Source organism: Notothenia rossii (assembly GCF_949606895.1).
Source record: "Notothenia rossii genome assembly, chromosome: 11".
Taxonomy (NCBI): domain Eukaryota; kingdom Metazoa; phylum Chordata; class Actinopteri; order Perciformes; family Nototheniidae; genus Notothenia; species Notothenia rossii.
The window spans coordinates 45348762-45367667 of NC_136910.1; the positions used below are offsets into that span (position 1 = coordinate 45348762).

The 18906-nt window shown below is 39.0% G+C and overlaps 1 long non-coding RNA gene across 2 annotated transcripts in view; it reads right to left on the minus strand.

Annotated features, from left to right (window-relative positions):
* Nucleotides 1-5814: 5814 nt before the first annotated feature.
* LOC307025685 overlaps nt 5815-18906 on the minus strand; it is a 43115-nt gene continuing 30023 nt past the window's right edge. Inside the window, exons 1-3 of one of the 2 annotated variants that reach the window (XR_013804233.1) lie at nt 9502-10084; nt 6041-6201; nt 5815-5949 (exon numbers count right to left, since the gene is read on the minus strand). This is a non-coding gene — a long non-coding RNA (uncharacterized lncRNA). Of the gene's footprint in view, nt 5950-6040; nt 6202-9501; nt 10085-18906 lie in introns of those variants that run through there. The other variant, XR_013804232.1, reaches the window with a different exon arrangement.

Here is an 18906-nt window from a genome sequence, read left to right on the forward strand (position 1 = left end):
AATGTCGGTACTGCTGAAATACACTAGGAATGCTATTGGGATAAGTGAGGTAAAGAAAACAGACCAGAAGAAGATGACGCAAGATGTCAAACTTCTATGTATCAATATTTAAAGACAAATACTTTTAAAATTCAATCCCTTCGTCCGGAGCAACAGGCTAAAGACGATGGAGGTGATAGTTCATGCTGATACTTATTATTGGCTGATTAAGATGCATGATGACCCCTGACCTCTCCAAAACGTAAACCACATGTGGCCAAAAGAGAACAAAATAGAAGTCTGATGAGCTTTCATACGAGCCTTTGTTTGTACTAACGCTAATCAGTTAAAGTTGTATGAAAAACCCTCTACATGCCTCTTTTCTTGACCTTTATGAACTCACAGTATTAATGTGACCAGGCTCATAGAAGATTCAAGTTCAAGATTTGTCTTTTCTACATGCAAAAATATTATTATAACAAGAAACATTTAAAGATGTTTGGCCCCTGTGAAAAGCCTGAATTCAAATGCAAGGAACACATTGTCAAAAGCTAAATGTGTCATCTTGGCAAGGCCACAATATAAACCCAGTAAGTTAAATGTAATTGTTTCAAGGTGATGATTTCAGTTGGGCTTTAAACGCTGAAAGGCTAAACGTTAATTGGATTTTTATTAAGTTTCCGCACAAAACAATAAATCCTAATGAAGCTATGTAGATTTACACTGACTTTTTAAACTCCACACAAAGTACAGCAGCCTGTTGAAAACAAGGAACAAGAGTTAAAGCCGTTTTATCCTATTAACGTTTTCATAGCAGAACAGACAAACTGAATCGTTGGCCTCAACTTCCACCTCGGCTGCATCTCTGACATCAGCGCTCAGTAAACCATTGACAAGAATTTGGCAGCTCATATCTGGCTCTAATTAAGGACTCTGTCAGTAACGCTTGGAACAGAGAGGCACGGAAAAGAAAAGTTGGCAAAGAAGGTTTAATTTAGCAATCAGAGATAGGCTTAAGTCAAAACGTTTTCAACATCAATTCAAATCTCTCCACAGTACATGTATGTATGCATGTAGTTTCGCTAATATCCATCCTGCCGTTGTAGAATGTTCCCGAAAAAGTTAAGAGACGCAAAAATATTCATGTTCATGAAAAGTGACGGAGGTATTTTTCCCACCATGGTGAGAATTATGTGAAGGAAACAGCCGGTGGTTTCATCGAACTAACTCGGTGGAAAGTGAGTGTGTTGTGGTCAGGTTGGCGAATGGGTGGATTTGGCCTTAAACTCTGGTGACCTGCGTTTAAATCCCAGCTCGTACCGAGGAGTTTTCCACGGAGGGACTGAGAGGATCACTTTTTAGGAAACACACATGATTTCTTACTTAACCATTATCAAAACCAAAAGCCTAACTTTAGTTTCTCAATGTTAACTATGTTCTGAACCAAATTGATTTGCATGCCAAACCGTACTCCTTTGCTTAAGCACAACACTGTATCTAGATTTTGAAAGAGGAAATACACATGATTTATATCAACAACATCTAATCTGAATTTAAGTTCATTTGACATGTGCGCATCATTAGTGTATCCACAAGGCTACAGAAAGCGGCCAACGTCACTGAATGTTTGCTATACATGTATGTTATCAATTACACATGCGGGTACAGTGATAATATACAAAATGTGTCTTTTGTCAATGTATAATATAGATGAAAAAATATTATTAAATCATCTTGAATCCAAACAAACATTTCACTAACATTTCACTACCAGTACTATCGAATGCCATGATAGCACTGTCGATGTTGTGTAGCTGGTTTCAATACGGTTTCTTTTCAGTGAACTTTGTAGAGTCATTCATTTTCAGAGTGTCTTGTGACTTTGGTGATACTCCAACTTTTCCTATTGCGCTATGAGGAGGTTGAAATGTATGGTTTTGAAAGAAATGTCTCTTTACAAGTGTTGGATGGATTGTCTTTGACTTTGACTGGATTGTCTTGAATTGATCCCTTCACTTTTTAATCAAGGGCTATCATGAGGTCCAATTTGTCCAATACTTCCACAAAAAATAACTTCCATCAGACTTCTATTGGCCTTTCTGTACCTGTTTTTTGTGAAAACTAGATCAATGTTAGCTCGCTAACACGTTACATTCAGGCGGTGGTAGTAAACATTGTAGCTCCTAAACAGCAACATGTTAGCATTTTTACTGTGAGCATGTAAGCACTGTGACATAAGTGTTTATCTTAAAGTGTTGCAGACCCGCTAGCATGTCTGTAGACTCTTAGTCTCCCTTTTTTAATTATACTTAAAGAAAACCCACTCCTGAGGAGTAGAAGCTGTAATCTCTTCTTGGTGTTCAGTCACTGAGCCAGAAAAGGATTAGCACTGAGACAGGAAACTGAATGTACTATTTCTAAACATGCACATGTTGTAAATATGATGTGACAATAACTGCATTCTTAATTGGGTCAAATATTTATTAAAAAGAAAATGGGTGATGTTTCAATAGCAGGAAGAAAAGTCCTTGTCAGTAAATGTGCCCCTAATAGGGATGAGTTGCTTTTTCATTGCTATTTCTTGTACTTTTCAGGGACAATCTTCTGTTGCTATCCATCATGAAAATGCAGCGACACAAACCAAGAAGTTGAAGATGATTACATGGGTTCAGGCCAGGGAAGGCTCGAGGCTCATTGCTTGAGTAAACACGTTTGAGGCGCTGATGGCGGCGGCTCACAATGAGATCAAACCACTTCATTAGTCTGCCACGTTAAACAAGCTAAATACTTCACACACACATAAAACATCTACAAATTAAAATAGTGTGGGAGTTGGCGTCGCTATATCTACATGTGCAACTTTATTTAACATATTTTTGTAATACTGAGGAGTGAGCTGTTGTACTGCCAGATAAAACAGTAAAAATAATATCAATTATAATAGCCGAACATTGTAGACTGAGAAATACTCAGCATTATCTCACATTATGTTTAGGATTGCGATTGAAAACACTTTTCTAGGATCACTGAGTTTACCCACAAACACACTGCCTAAGTGAAGTTATGATTACTATAATGATATAATGTGCTAACCACCTCCAATTTTCCCCCCTCGACACATAAAGATTGATGGTGGCCAGTCAGATTGTTCCCAGAGGAATCCTTTGAAACCCAGCAACAATGTTGGTATAACAAAGATTCATTATGACTTTTATAAAATATGCTGTCCAATATGATTGTAAAAATTATGATTTATTGCCTTTCGAGGGGGAACATTTCTCATTTCTAATAAGCTACAATTATTACAGAACAATCCTCTGCATCCAAACCGGTTAAACTACAGTAGTGTCTCTGACTAGCTAAATGAATTAGCATTGCAAACAATGATTTTCTCTCGGGGCAATAACCACAGGAATTTGACAAACTCCTGCTATGAATCCTGGTTAAATACCAAACTCCAGACAGCAGAAATGAAATGGTAATCCAATATAAAGTCACAGCTGAGTTCACAGTTGCATTGTTTCAGTTTGCAGTGTCATTTCTGTTTATCTCGCTCCATCCTTCATTGTCTAAGAGCTTTAGAAATTAAACATTTGGAAGTGGCCGAGTACTCAATGCGAGTCTTTCACTGGACTGCTCATTTGTTGTGTCATTCCAACGTTAACATTTCAACATGAAACTGAATTTACATCCCACACTGAATAAGAGTTTGTTTACAGAATAAAAAGCAGGGGTTCAATCCAAAAAACTGATTAAAAGTTGAACTTGCGACAGCGAATCATCAGAGGCACCAATCATCCTATGATCTTACGCCACTGATGCCTGATCCAAGAGTTGATCTGACTCATCACACGCTTTCAAAATCAGCCTTCAGATCTGAAAATTATTTACTGTTACGTTAGCTGTGGTTCACTGGCCCTCCAAAAAAATGGTTTGAGTCTCTCCTGCTGAGTGAAACATGGTTTCAATAACAACACTGTAAGGATTTGACAATCATCATGGTTGCCATTCGCCACATCTGAAATCAGCACATTCTTGACTCCATGCGTCACCTTCAGCGAAGAGGGGCCATACCTCTTGTGAAACGAGCACATGCTCTTCTTCCTCGCCAAGTTCAGAGGTTAAAAAGTCTCATCTGAAAATAATGCTTGCGCTGACCCGAGCCTTCAGATACTGTTGTGTTGTGAGTGAGGAGAAGCTTGATTTGTCATTTAGCCAATGAAATGAGCTCATCTGTACCACATGAGGCAACATCTGGGGAGGAATGAGCAACTGTAAACATTCCGATTGATATTGAATAAGTCCTTTCACCACTAAAATCACACACACAATTTTAAGTATTTCTCTCTAATTCTAATATTCATGATTATATATTATATGCAACTTTTTAAAGTAAGAATTCACTATTATTCATTAGAAGTTTTACAGTCAGAAAGAATCTGCTTCATCAGCACTGTGCGGCTGTGGTTTAATCCAGTTTAATTGACAGTTACCCAGCAACAATCCATTAACTGTCATCTGATTTTAATTTCATAATTGCAACATCCTGATTGGTACTTGGCATTCATTTTTTTTACAGTGTCCCGCCCACTTTAAAACGGCAAGGAGAGCACAGTCAAAACAGCATGAATAGACATCTCACAAGTGAAGTAAATTGTTTATGTCAAGAAGCAACACTTGCAATTTGCTGTATAAACATTGTTTTAGGGGATTTTTTTGTACACCTGAAAACTTGGTTTACAATATTAGAAAAATTCACAAATGTTTTAAAGAAAAACAGAGATGGACAGAGAGAAAGCAATTTCCCTTTTTTCAAGGTGCGGTGAAGCACAGAAATAAAAATATAAAATGTTAGATGTAAGATGCTTCTCATTATAACCTGGTGCTAAAAGTTAATAATTCATTTCCCCTGCCAAGTGATACAAAATGATTGATTATTGTGATCAGATTAAATCAACTTTAAACTGGATTTTATGCAGGGTTTGGTAGGCAAACAAAAATTGACAGTCAGGGCAATACACAGTACCAGCACACTGGATAAACATCAGACAGTGGTTAAATCTTTTGTTTAAATGTTTTTATGACCAGCTTAGCAGTGAGATATTTAGAATGAGGAGGAATATGAGGTAACATGGTTTTCTGTTTTGTTCAGTTAAGAATATAAAAAAACTAAAATGTCTGCAGACCAGAGGGATACCTCCAGGATGTGTTTGCATAGCTTCCCAGCTAGAAATGTTTGGTTCTAAAAACATTCTGAGAATGTTACGTTCATCATTCTAGGGATGTTGTCAGCGGGAAGTTTTCTTTTGGTTCCCAGAACGTTCTTCTGAAAGGTAGGATAACGTTCTCTAAAAACATTCTTAAAACGTTTGGTGATAACATTGTTAGAACATTATGCCCTACTATTCTTAAAACGTTTTCAGCAGAAGCTTTTATTTTGGTTCCCAGACTGTTCTTCTGAAAGGTAGGATAACGTTCTCTAAAAACATTCTTAAAATGTTTTTTTGATAACATTGTCAGAACATTATGCCCTACTGTTCATAAAATGTTTTCAGCTTCAAGTTAGATTTGTTTATGTTGCCAGAATGTTATTATTTTAGAGAAGGATAACATGCTTTATGTTTAAAACATTATGCAAATGTTCTGTGGTAACAATTTACTAAAATATGTTTACATTATTAGAACATAAAGACATAATATTCCTGTAATTGTTCAACTCAAAATTCCTGGGTAAGTGGACTGACCACTGTGGTCATTAGGATGATTTTGATAGTTTACTTAACTATTGGAATTTGACTATTAACACATGTACAAGGATGACACAGAATCAGCTGGTGAAAGTAACATTTGTTTATTAGAAAAGGGGAGCAGGGAGTGGAGGTTGGTTATGGCAGCAGTGGGAAACAGTTGTTCCAGGGTGGGTAGAGAGGCCTGGCTGGTCTTGGGAGTGTGGAAGGCCTTGGATTCCTCCTGGCAGAGACATAAAAATGTGTGTGAGGCAAAAGAAGGCAAAGTTGTCAAAGAATATGCTGGTAAAAAGCTAGAGCGGCACGCAACAAACCGTTCACGGCAACAATCCGGCAGGGAATGAGTGCAGGCTGCAGGCTTTCATAGTTTGGCTGATGAGCAGGTTGCAGGTGTAGTTTATTGGAGATTGCTCCCAGCCGTGTCGAGCAGACCAGCAGGCAGGGGGGGGACTCTATATGTCTGTCGGTCTCAAATCTAAAGGGTGCAATAACGATTTTTATCCAATATGCATAAACAGCAGACACTGTTTATACGCAGCCCTCACAAACCACACACGGCCAGATAGCATATCTAACAGTTAGAACCTACATACGAGACGCAACCTTTATAGTCAGAAAAAAGTTTGATTATTTTCGGATATTTTACACTATGATATTATGAATACTGTGGGCCTACATACCTTAGCGTGATTATAAGTGCATGTGAGTGAATATTGGCATTCATAAATTCGTTTTTATACATCCTATTCATTGTCTCAATGCGCTCATACATCTTAAGAAAGTTATCACCAAAAATGTTAACAATGTTTTTAGAGAACGATATCCTACCTTTCAGAAGAACATTCTGGGAACCAAAATAAAAAGTCCCGCTGAAAATGTTTTAAGAACAGTAGGGCATAATGTTCTAACAATGTTATCAAAAACATCATAAGAAGGTTATCAAAAACATCTTAAGAAGGTTATCACCAAACATTTCCAGAATGTTTTTAAAGAACGCTATCCTACAGTACCATTCAGAAGAACATTCTGGGAACCAAACTAAAACGTCCAGCTGAAAACGTTTTAAGAACAGTAGGGCATAATGTTCTAACAATGTTATCAAAAACATCATAAGAAGGTTATCAAAAACATCTTAAGAAGGTTATCACCAAACATTTCAAGAATGTTTTTAAAGAACGTTATTCTACCTTTCAGAAGAACATTCTGGGAACCAAAATAAAACTTCCCGCTGAAAACATTCCTAGAACAACGAATGGTAACAAACATTTCTAGCTGGGAACTCACACATGCCACCGCAAACATGCAATATCTGCTTACTGCTTATCATGAATTACGTGCTTGTTTGTTTTTTTCAAAAGGAAAATGTGGTGAAATCAGATTTTTTTTTAAACATCCCTTTCAAACAAATGCAACAAGTTTGTTTTTTAAAGCGCTCTAGAAATAAATCTGACGTTGACCATGACCGTGTTAATATTTGCCATAACAGGAACGTTTTATAAAAAAAGAATAACATCCTGAAAACATTTTCAGAATGTTTCTTGGAGAATGTTCTTCATTTGTTATCATTTAACATTGAGGGAACGTTTTATAAAGAACATCTTTAGTGTGTTACCCAACAACGTCCAAAACACATCCTTAGAATGTTGTAGGCAAAACGTTCCACCTTTGTTAACATATCACATTAAAGGAACATTTTATAAAACCCTTTCTGTCATCTCAGGCCTCAATAACATGAAAACATTTTCAGAATGTTGCTTTGAAAATGTTCTTCATTTGTTATCATGTAACATTGAGGGAACGTTTTATAAAGAACATCTTTAATGTGTTACCCAACAATGTCCAAAACACGTCCTTAGAATGTTGCAGGCAAAAGGTTCCACCTTTGTTAACATATCACATTAAAGCAACATTTTATAAAAAAACTTGCTGTCATCTCAGGCTTTAATAACATCCTCAAAACATCCTCTGAATGTTGCAGTTAAAACGTTATGTCTTACGGCCCGTTCACACAGCGGCGTGCGTTGACGCTTGGCGGTGGGCGTATCTGAAGCTTGGGGATTTTTTGCAAGCAACGCGACCAACAACCAATCACATGAATCTCCCGCCCCCAACATACAAAACAATAGCAATGTTAAAACGAAGTAAACTGGATATAAACTCCCCAAACAGGCGAAAACCTACCAGTTTCACCCACTGTCTCTGCCACCTCCCTCCATGCCTGGCTCCTCCAGTTTGTATCCCGGTAGATGAACAGAGACTGATCATACAGCACCGGGTGATTCACTACCGCTATAATGAATTTTCCCTCCATTTTTTGGAATATGAGGAAATGACCTGCGTAGTCTCTCCCAGCATACACGTGGTTTGATTGGCTAGCGCTTGTACTGGCAGATTTGAATAAACGGGATTTAATTGGCTGACGCTTCTGCGAGGCGCCAAAAGTTGAACATTGCTCAACTTTTGAAGCGAGCAACGCCAGCAACACATCGCGTCGCTTCCCAAAATGCAGTTCGGCAAAAAGTGACGTCACCCCATTCAAGGTGAATGGTGAAGCGTCAACGCACGCCGCCGTGTGGAGGGGCCGTTAGTTAACCTTAAACCTTATAGGAACATTTTTTGAAGAAATAAACATCCTAAAAAGGTTATTTGAACATCAGATTAAAACGTTTCTTTAAAACCTTATTAGAACCAATAGGTAACGTTAGCCAAAGTTGTGAGAACGTTCCCCGCTAGCTGGGTTAGCACACGGGCTGGAAACAGTGAGGGAGCTCCATCAATAACCAAAAGCCAGCTGTCATATTGACAGCTGACATATGTCCTCTCGTATATTCTCTATTGCATTTATTTATGTGGCCTAAGAGGCAGTTACATAGTTACATACGTCATTTATTTATTCCTGTATTTATTTATCCCTGTATTTATTTATTTATTTACGTATTTATTTATTTATTTATTCCTGTATTTTCTCATACATTTATTTACACATTCATTTATTTATTTATACTTATGTCATGTTCCGTCCTCCATAGTTACAAGTTATTAGGTAACTGTTTGTGAATTCACCCAGCAATTCTGCACATAACTCCAGATGCAGCAGGTGTTACAGTCACAGTTGCAATTTATAAGTAAGGTGAAACTTGAGGATGTGTCGCGAACCACATGAGCTGACTTGCACAGCCGCTGATTATATATGTTCTAAAATATTGTTTCCCAGTTTATAAACCACTGGGCTAAACGATAGACTGTATATATAAATGGACGTAGGGTCCGTGACGTCACCCATAGGATTCTGCAAAGTTGCCGAGAAGCCCTTAGTAGGCGGAGTCGACCACTAACGGCTCGACAGTGACGTCAGAGTTCAACTCCCGCCTTCTCCAGCCTGCTCCAAATAAGGGCAAAGAGGCGGAGCCGAGGCGGGACCTGCTGCCACCGAGCTGAAAGTTCCAGAGCTAGCTGAAGCTACCAAGCTAAACTAACATGCTCCCCATCTGCACACTGCCGTGGCATTTTACGTTTCTAAGGTAAGCGGACATGAAACTATTCAGCAAAACTATAAATGATAATCTAAGTGATTGAGTTTTTAGCATAATACTTCAGAATCTTAAAATCCCTTAACGTTTGTATGCAATTGTGTTCAATTCAACACTGGAATAAAGCAAATATTAATATGTTTGCATGACATTAGTTATTTATATTTTGATATCACTTAATTATACGTTTAATACATTTAATTCAAGCTAAGGTACATGTGATGGTAGCTAGTTAGTGCTCTTACCTGTGAGGCCTCCTCCAAACAGCATAATAACCAGACTGTATCATTAAAACTAAGTACCAGTTCTAGATCTTTGACTTTTGTTACGACCCCCTCCACTCCACTAGAGGTCTTTGTGTTCTGCTTACTGGCTCTTATTTGTGTTTCAGGTGATCAACCTGATGAGCCACACCTGGGCCGTCAACATAAAAGGCCAACACCAACCCATACTGCCACTCACTCTTCTGTTGGACACGGCCGCGTTTTGGTTTCTGCACATTTTCACACACCCATACATGCAATCATTACTGATAACTGACTTCCACATTTATTAGGTTTCTTTGAAGACCTTTGGTTTTTGTGGTATTGTAAATAAATATGCTTTTTGTTACATTTAACTTGTCTAGTCTCCCATCTTTGTTGCAGCCTATGAGCCAGGCCGTAACAAATGGGGGCTCGTCCGGGATTTTTGGCATTGTTTCTAGTTCTGTAGTGCAGCCATCTTTGTCTGCTTGTTAGTGGATTGAAGGGCTGAAACTGATTACAGGAATCAGATTGGCTGTAACTTGGTAGACAGGCGCACCTTGTTGTGTGCATGCTGGTTGGTTGGGAGACATGGACAAGTGTGATGAGTAGATGTTTGTTTTTGTTGGCAGTTGTAATGAAATGCATGTGGGTGGTGTTTTTGTTTTTCGTCGCTAAGCTCATTATAGTGGTGATTTTTGTAGCCGATTGTTGGTGGTCCTGTGAGTGTCTCTCACTTCTGTCCCTGTAGGCTTCAGAACGGATTCCCTTTGGAATTCGTTGGGGGGTTTTAGTGTGGTGTGGATGTGGTTAGAGCTATTAGCTCGGGAGCACGTCCAAAGCTGCGGGTGGAGTTGCCAATTGCTGGTTGCTTTACCGGGCTTGTGTGTTTCAGTGCATAAATACCCACCATAAGTAGCACCTGAAGACTAGGGGGGAGTTTAGGTAGTCCCTGTTTTGTTTGGTAGATAGAGGGACATGACCGCTGTTATCTGTGTATGTGCTATTTGAGGTTGGCTGCAAATGTGTTAAGTGAGTTTACAATGTCTACATGCATGTTTGTAATCTGTTTCGCCGTGGTTAAATAATGTTGGTGTTCTCCTGTTAGTAGTTTGATCCTGGTAAACCGTTTGGCTTTATTAGTTCTAAAACGAGTCTGGGTTTTGGTGATATCTTACTGCAGGATGCTACAGTGGCTTATGTGGAAGTAAGTAGATGCAGGAGGGAAGTGCAAAATGGTATTTGTTGGAAGTGTCTGCAAGTGGTTAGTTAGACCTGTAAGCTTCGGGAACATAAGCGCTGCAGTTCATGCCTTGGTTGGGTGAGCTTTGCATAGTTTGGTTGCCTCTTTGTGCTGTGCTTCTGAGGAAGGCTTGGTTGGCTAGTGAGCCGTTTGTTTCAGAGGAACCTTTGGTTTGACGCTTATGTTGATTCTAGTTTGTGATGGCTGGAATCTTGTTGAAGGCAGAGCTTTAGCAAGCTTTGTCTAGCTGCAGGTAATTTTTCGGACACTGGTGAATGTGTATCTGTTTTTGGACCTCCTGTTAATGCTCTTCCATGCATGGCCCATCATCCATCACCCTTCTCTTCAGTGTGTGTTCTCTCTGATCTCCATCTTTCCTGTAATCTCTTAAAAGTCTTCTTCAGGCATTAGAGTTGCAGGGTTGGAAAATGGAGACTGGGTGAACAACGATATGAAATTCAAACCGGTCAGTATGGAACATCTATATAATTTTGAACTTTGCATTTAAATATTATTCTGTGTTGGTTGCTATGTTTGGACGGTGTTCTTAGGGGGAACCCCTTTTTTAAAGGGGGGGCATGTTACGACCCCCTCCACTCCACTAGAGGTCTTTGTGTTCTGCTTGCTGGCTCTTGATTGTGTTTCAGGTGATCAACCTGATGAGCCACACCTGGGCCGTCGACATAAAAGGCCAACACCAACCCATACTGCCACTCACTCTTCTGTTGGACACGGCCGCGTCTTTGTTTCTGCACATTTTCACACACCCATACATGCAATCATTACTGATAACTGACTTCCACATTTATTGGGTTTCTTTGAAGACCTTTGGTTTTTGTGGTATTGTAAATAAATATGCTTTTTGTTACATTTAACTTGTCTAGTCTCCCATCTTTGTTGCAGCCTATGAGCCAAACCGTAACCCTTTAGACAAACAATTCAAAAGACAACATGTATTTAAAGACCAATCTTTATTTGAATGTGCCTCTTAACCTGATATATTAGTTATACAGTAATAGTATTGACAATCTAAAAAAACTGAGCAACTCAACTGTCAACTTTATGTTTCTTATTGTCTAAAGCAGGGATGCCCAACCTTTTTTGAACCGAGAGCTACTTTTAAAGTTGCCAGTCTGCCGAGATCTACCAGTCCAAATAGAGAGTCGTAGCCATTACTGAGAGCCTACTACTGGGTAAATACACACTTCTACTTGTATAAAACTGACCTTCGTACGATGAATACTTCATAAAATACTGCAGATCCTTTATCTTACCTCTTTCTAATCTACACACATACAAGTATTTAACTGAAGCTACATGACAGTGTTGTTGATACAGAGTTGGAGTTTATTCACACGTCACATACTACAGTGGGTGATGTTTTCAAGAAACATTGAACAGTGATGCCACACATGACACAGGGAAAAAAGAAAAGACTCTGAACCCTTTCTTTGCCATTATTTAAAAATAGTGTTGCTACAAAAGTATAAATGAGGCTTACTAATAAGACAACTCAGATCTGAAGCTACACAGGAATCTGCTGCCAAAGTGCAATAAAAGAAAAAATTCATAGAATCAAACCCTTTTTTTGTTGCATTTTAGTAGATTATAAAAATAAATTCCTTTTAAAATAGGATGCAACAACACTAGTTTCTTAACCTGAATTGATAATAGACTATAATCAATTTAAACAGAACAGATCTTAATGTTTGCATTCTTATACCATTTTGTACAATAATTAAAATGAATAAGTTCAAACAAACTAAAACTTACAGCTGATTAATAACGGTATCTAATTTTCATCAAAAACCTGTTGAAATGCTACTGTTATTTTTTACTGTCCCCCAAAAGCGCGTCGGCAGCCTCCATGCTTCTTTCACAACTTCGCCGTCTTTGAAAGACTTCATGTGTTTCGCAAGAACATGACTGACACGATAAGATGCTATGGTAGCAGCCTTGCTCTTGTTGTTGGGCCTGGTGAAAATGGACTGCTGTGCATTTAGCTGTCCTCTCAGGTCCCTCGCCTTTTGGGAGCGTAGGGCAGAATTAGGAGGGAATTCCATCTCGTAGCGTGTGTGCACTGTTTTGAAATGCCGCTCCTAAATTACCCTTCTTTGATAAAGCCACACTCGCATTGCAGATGAGACAGATGGACTTTGAATTGAAATAGATAAAAAAAATAATCATCCTCCCACTCGGAGTGAAAATGATATATTTTGGGCTTTTTTGCTTCTGCCATACTTGCGGTCTTGTGTGTGTGCGGGCTGTCACTCCTGTTGACAAGGACAACGTCAGCTAACTAGTTTGGACTGCCCAACAGCCCCGCCCCGACACATGGGGTCACGCCAGCCAATCACAAAGCTTTGATGCGTTCAAGTGCATTATTCTGGCACAGGAAGATTATGTTATAGGACATTAACGATAAAACAGAATATTGTTGTTCTATTTTTAGACACATCTCGCGATCGACTGGGAATCTCATCGACTGGTTGGGCACCCCTGGTCTAAAGCATTTTTTATTTTCATTTTTCCCCTCTCATATTCAGTGTAGAAGGATTGAGACAGCGTGGTGTCCAGAAAACTGCAGAGACTTCAGGGAGAAACCTCCGTGTGATGGACGTCCTGTCTGTTGGTTTGGAGAGGACTGAGGGTCTTTCCTCAGCGAGGGAGACCAGGCCTGATAGAGGAGCCCATGCTGGGCAAAGCTGATACCAACTGCACAGGCCTAGTCTGTCACTTTATTTGACTAAATGTGTTTACTTATACATTTAATAGTTTTACACCTTCTGTCCATATTTGCTTTTTATTTAAAACATGTTTGATTAAGTTTTGGTTCACATTTTAATAAATTGTATTTGTACTTGCACTCCTTTTGTCCATTATTCTTACTGAAAATGTTAGATTACACATTCACATCTGACTGAAGATTGGCCCCATTCATTTGTGACGTTGCAAACTGCGGTACAAGGCACAAGTGATGTGAAGCTCATAAAGCGAGGCAAATAGAAATAATTAGCTGATGGAGTGTAGATGTGGAAATAGGTGCATTCGATCAGCTGACTGTTTTTACAATAAAAGTAGTTTCTTAGTGTACTGGTCTTAAAATCTCATAGGTTTTCTTAATTTTCCTCTTGGATGTTCTTCTTGAACATTTTGTGTCTTTTCCTAACAAAAATTACAGGAAACATAAAACATATTATTGCAGAACAAGTGTGTTATTTATGAAAGCGGTGTGTTTGTGTGTTTAGGATCTGTAGATATATTTATTTTGTAATTGTAATGTTTTTTATTTTATTTCAACAGTGAGCTACAAAGACAATCAGATTATGAATGAAAAGTATGAAGTTCATCAACATTGAAATATGTTATTATCAAAATAATATTTAACTGTTATCGAACCGTAGTGCAACTGTAGAAGCTTGCTCTGTTGTCTCACTGAAAGAATAACTTTTACCACTTTTTTTGAACAATATTCAGAGATAAATAGTAGCAGTTCTCACTATGTGTTAAATATCTTTGCCTTTAATACATTAAATTAGAAAGCTGACAAAATCATATTGCTTGTTAACATTTAAAATGTAACTTTTTGCACAGAAAAAAACCCTCAACTTCACTGGTGTGTAGGTGATCTAGTATTGTTTAACGCAGGGGTTCCCAACCTTTTTTCCCAAGAGCCCACCCAAATGACTCCTGTTGGAAGTTGCTAAATATGATATTTGGCTTCAAATCATCTGAGACCTGGCGCCCCCCCTGCGATCTTTTGGCGGGGCGCCCCCCAGGTTGGGAACCACTGCTTTAATGGAATGTATATCAGTGTATTAAAGTCAATACTTCATTCATTTAAACATTTAAATGTCTTTTATACATCAACATGTGTCCCCTCTGTGATTCTGAAAGTTTCAGGAAAAAAGCTTCGCTCACTTTTTGTCCTGATCCATTTATATAAAAAACCTGTCGATGAGCTGATCAGATTTTGGCCACTTTATGATGTCATGACGTTTTTTTGGCTTGTGTAACCATTAGCCAATCACCAACCAATTTAACACCGCCCACCTTATCACCTGAATCTCCTCCTAGAGCACCATTAGGCGCTTTCACACCGGAGTACTTTTCCCAGGAATATTTCCGATAGTTACTGGGATTTTGCGTTCACACCAAAAATATCTGGAACTAGAACTTTTTTTTGCGAACCTTTTCACCCCTTTTTAGTCGCTGCTAGTGAGCAGGGACTTTCCTGGGCAGAAAAAGGTTCCAATTTCTGATTGGCTGGGCGAATTGCAAACCACGCCCCATAAAACTCGGAAATGTTTTGTGAAGCCGCCATTGTATTTGCTGGCATTAGCATTATTAGCATTAGCCCAGTGCACCAACGGAGAGAGACTAACTTATGACAACACACAAAAAAACATGGGAGCGGTGGAGTGATGAGGAGGTGTCGGCGTTTTGGCGAAGCAGTAGAAGCTGCTGGGAGTCCCAGCAGCTTCTACTGAAGCCAGTCCCCAACTCCGGGGACTTCCCGCCGGGTGGCAGTATACGCCGTGAAGTTGGTTGCGGCCTGCCAGTAAACCCAAAGCAGAAGAAGAAGAAGAAGTGACGTCAGCGGCTTCATTTGTCTAATCCTGCCTCAGGGACTTATTCCGGTGTGAATGCGATCTGCTCTTTAGTTCCGGGAACTAAAGACTTCCGATGAACTAAGTATTGGGAACTAAGTACGGCAAAGTACTTGGTGTTGAAAGCCTCATTTTCAGTCTTACGCATCCGACCTGGAAAACTTTGCAGCCAATCTTATTTGTTACAGTGTACCGTGCACCAGGTCCTTATTCAGAATTCTTATCAGAATTCTCTGAGTTTTTATCAGCTTTGGTACTTAAAACAGATAAAGTAATTATCGTAGGTGACTTTAATATTCATGTTGACGATGATAAAAATAGCCTTACTGTTGCATTTAACTCTATATTAGATTCTGTTGGTTTCTGTCAGAGTGTAAATAAACCAACCCACTGCTATAATCACACTCTTGACCTTGTTCTGACTTATGGTATTGAAATTGAACAACTATTAGTCGAACCGCATAATCCTGCTTTATCCGACCATTTCTTAGTAACTTTTGAAGTACTGTTACTAGACTACAAAGCATTAGCCAAAAGCTCCTGCAACAGAAACCTATCTGTTAGTGCTATAGCCAAATTTAAGGAAGAGATTCCACCAATACTTAACTCGATAGCATGTCTGCATGTAGGGGAGGAAACTTATACAAAATGTACACCACCCCAAATTGATCATGTTGTTGATAGTGCTACAGATGCGCTGCGAATAAAATTAGACTCTGTTGCTCCTTTGAAAAAGAAGAAAATAAAACAACATAGATTAGCTCCATGGCATAATGCCGAAACCCGCAAAATAAAGCAAAAGTCGAGACAACTTGAAAGGATATGGCGTTCCACTAAACTTGAAGAATCTCGTTTAATTTGGCATATTACACTCAATGAATATAAGAAAGCACTGCGTAAAGCGAGAGCAGCCTACTACTCTTCATTAATAGATGAGAATAAGAATAATGCAAGATTTCTTTTCAGCACTGTAGCCAGGCTGACAGAGAGCCACAGCTCGACTGAGCCTTCTATTCCCATAGCGCTCAGTAGTAATGATTTTATGTGCTTTTTTAACGATAAAATTGTTACTCTTAGAAACAAAATCAATGACCTCTTGCCTTTGACCAGTATAGGGTTATCAACAGCTCCCGGAAACGTAAGTTCTAATATTACACTAGATAGTAAACTAGAATGCTTTTCAGCCATAAACCTTGAACAATTAAATTCAATGATTCTCTCTTCTAAACCATCAACGTGTATCTTAGACCCGATTCCAAGTAAGCTGTTAAAATAAGTTTTTCCATTAATTAGCACTTCTTTATTAAATATTATGAATATGTCTTTATTATCAGGCTATGTTCCACAATCATTCAAAGTAGCAGTGATAAAACCGCTTCTTAAAAAGCATAACCTCGATCCAGAGGTTTTAGCCAACTATAGACCTATTTCTAATCTTCCGTTCCTCTCAAAGATTCTTGAGAAAGCAGTCGCAAAACAGCTGTGTGATTACTTAAAAAACTATGATTTATTTGAAGATTTTCAGTCTGGCTTTAGAACACAACATAGCACAGAGACAGCTCTGGTTAAAGTCACAAATGACATTTTAATAGCCTCTGACAAGGGACTTGTCTCTATTCTTGTCTTGCTCGATCTTAGTGCTGCATTTGATACTATCGACCATGATATCCTATTGCAAAGACTAGAGCACTTAGTTGGCATACAGGGAACTGCTTTAGGCTGGTTTAGGTCCTATCTATCTGAACGCTCTCAGTTTGTACGTGTCAACGAGGAATCTTCCATGCAAACCAAAGTTAGCCATGGAGTGCCACAGGGCTCAGTGCTTGGACCTATTTTGTTCACCCTATATATGCTTCCGTTAGGCAATATTATAAGGAATCATTCTGTAAACTTTCATTGTTATGCGGATGATACTCAACTATATTTATCAATCAAGCCTGATGAAATTAATAATCTAAATAAAATTCAAGACTGCCTCAAGGACTTAAAAACGTGGATGACCTTACATTTTTTGATGTTAAACACGACCAAAACTGAAGTTATTGTACTTGGCCCGAAGAATCTACGAAACAAATTATCTAAAGATATATTAACTATGGATGGCATTAATTTGGCCTCCAGTGAGACTGTAAGGAATCTTGGTGTTATATTTGATCAGGATTTATCCTTTAACACCCACATAAAATCAATTTCAAGGACCGCCTACTTCCATCTACGTAACATTGCAAAAATCAGGCATATCTTGCCTCAAAACGATGCAGAGAAACTAGTCCATGCATTTGTTACTTCAAGGCTGGATTATTGTAACTCCTTATTATCAGGGTGTACCAAGAAGTCAGTCAAGTCGCTTCAGCTGATTCAAAATGCTGCAGCTCGTGTACTAACCAGAGTTAGGAAAAGGGACCACATTACTCCTGTTCTGGCTGCCTTACACTGGCTCCCTATAGAACACAGGATAGAATTTAAAATTCTTCTTCTCGCCTACAAAGCCCTTAATGGGCAGACGTCATCTTACCTTAAAGAACTCATTATACCCTATTGTCCTACAAGGGCATTGCGTTCCAAGAATGCAGGGTTGTTGGTTGTTCCTAGAGTCTCTAAAAGTACAATGGGAGCCAGAGCCTTTTCTTATCAAGCTCCACTTTTGTGGAATCAGCTTCCAGTTTGTGTTCGGACGGCAGACACCCTATCCGTTTTTAAGAGTGCGCTTAAGACCTTCCTTTTTGATAAAGCTTATAGTTAGGGCTGATTAGATTCAGCCCCTAGTTTTGCTGATATAGGCTTAGTTTGTCGGGGGACATCTTACTTCTTCCTTCTCTCTGTCTATACCTGTGTACTCTCATGTTCCGATTAACCCAGCTTCCCCAAATGTCTTTCTTTTTGGTGTCTATATACGCCGGGATCCGGAGTCATGGATGATCCTGCGGTCCTGTGTCATGGATTGCGAGTCCTGGATCTTGAGTCGTGGCTGTGGTCCTGGATCATAAGTCCTGGATGGATATACTCGTGGATTCATCTTCCTATTATACACACATGCATTTCCAAACATTTGGACTACCTATGTTGCAAATGTATTATCTTTTCAATTTACACACGGCATCTATTGCACGTCTGTCCGTCCTGGGAGAGGGATCCCTCCTCTGTTGCTCTCCCTGAGGTTTCTCCCATTTTTCCCTTTAAACTGAAGTTTTTCCTTGTACGATGTGAGGGTCTAAGGACAGAGGGTGTCGTATTGTCATACTGATATTCTGTACAAACTGTGAAGTCCACTGAGACAAATGTAACATTTGTGATATTGGGCTATATAAATAAACATTGATTGATTGATTGAAACCGCCTAATGTGTTCTTTTTAACCAAATATCTCACAGAGGGGCGTGGCTCCTTATTTTCATCTAAAGTAACAGACAGAGAAACAGCACTTTTGAAACAGGGCTGAAACAGAGGGGTTTATGGGATGCTACAATGGGTGATCCGTTTGGTATTTGGAGCCAAACAGTATAGAGACATGTTTTGTATATATCTGAGACCTATAATATATTGATGAAAAACA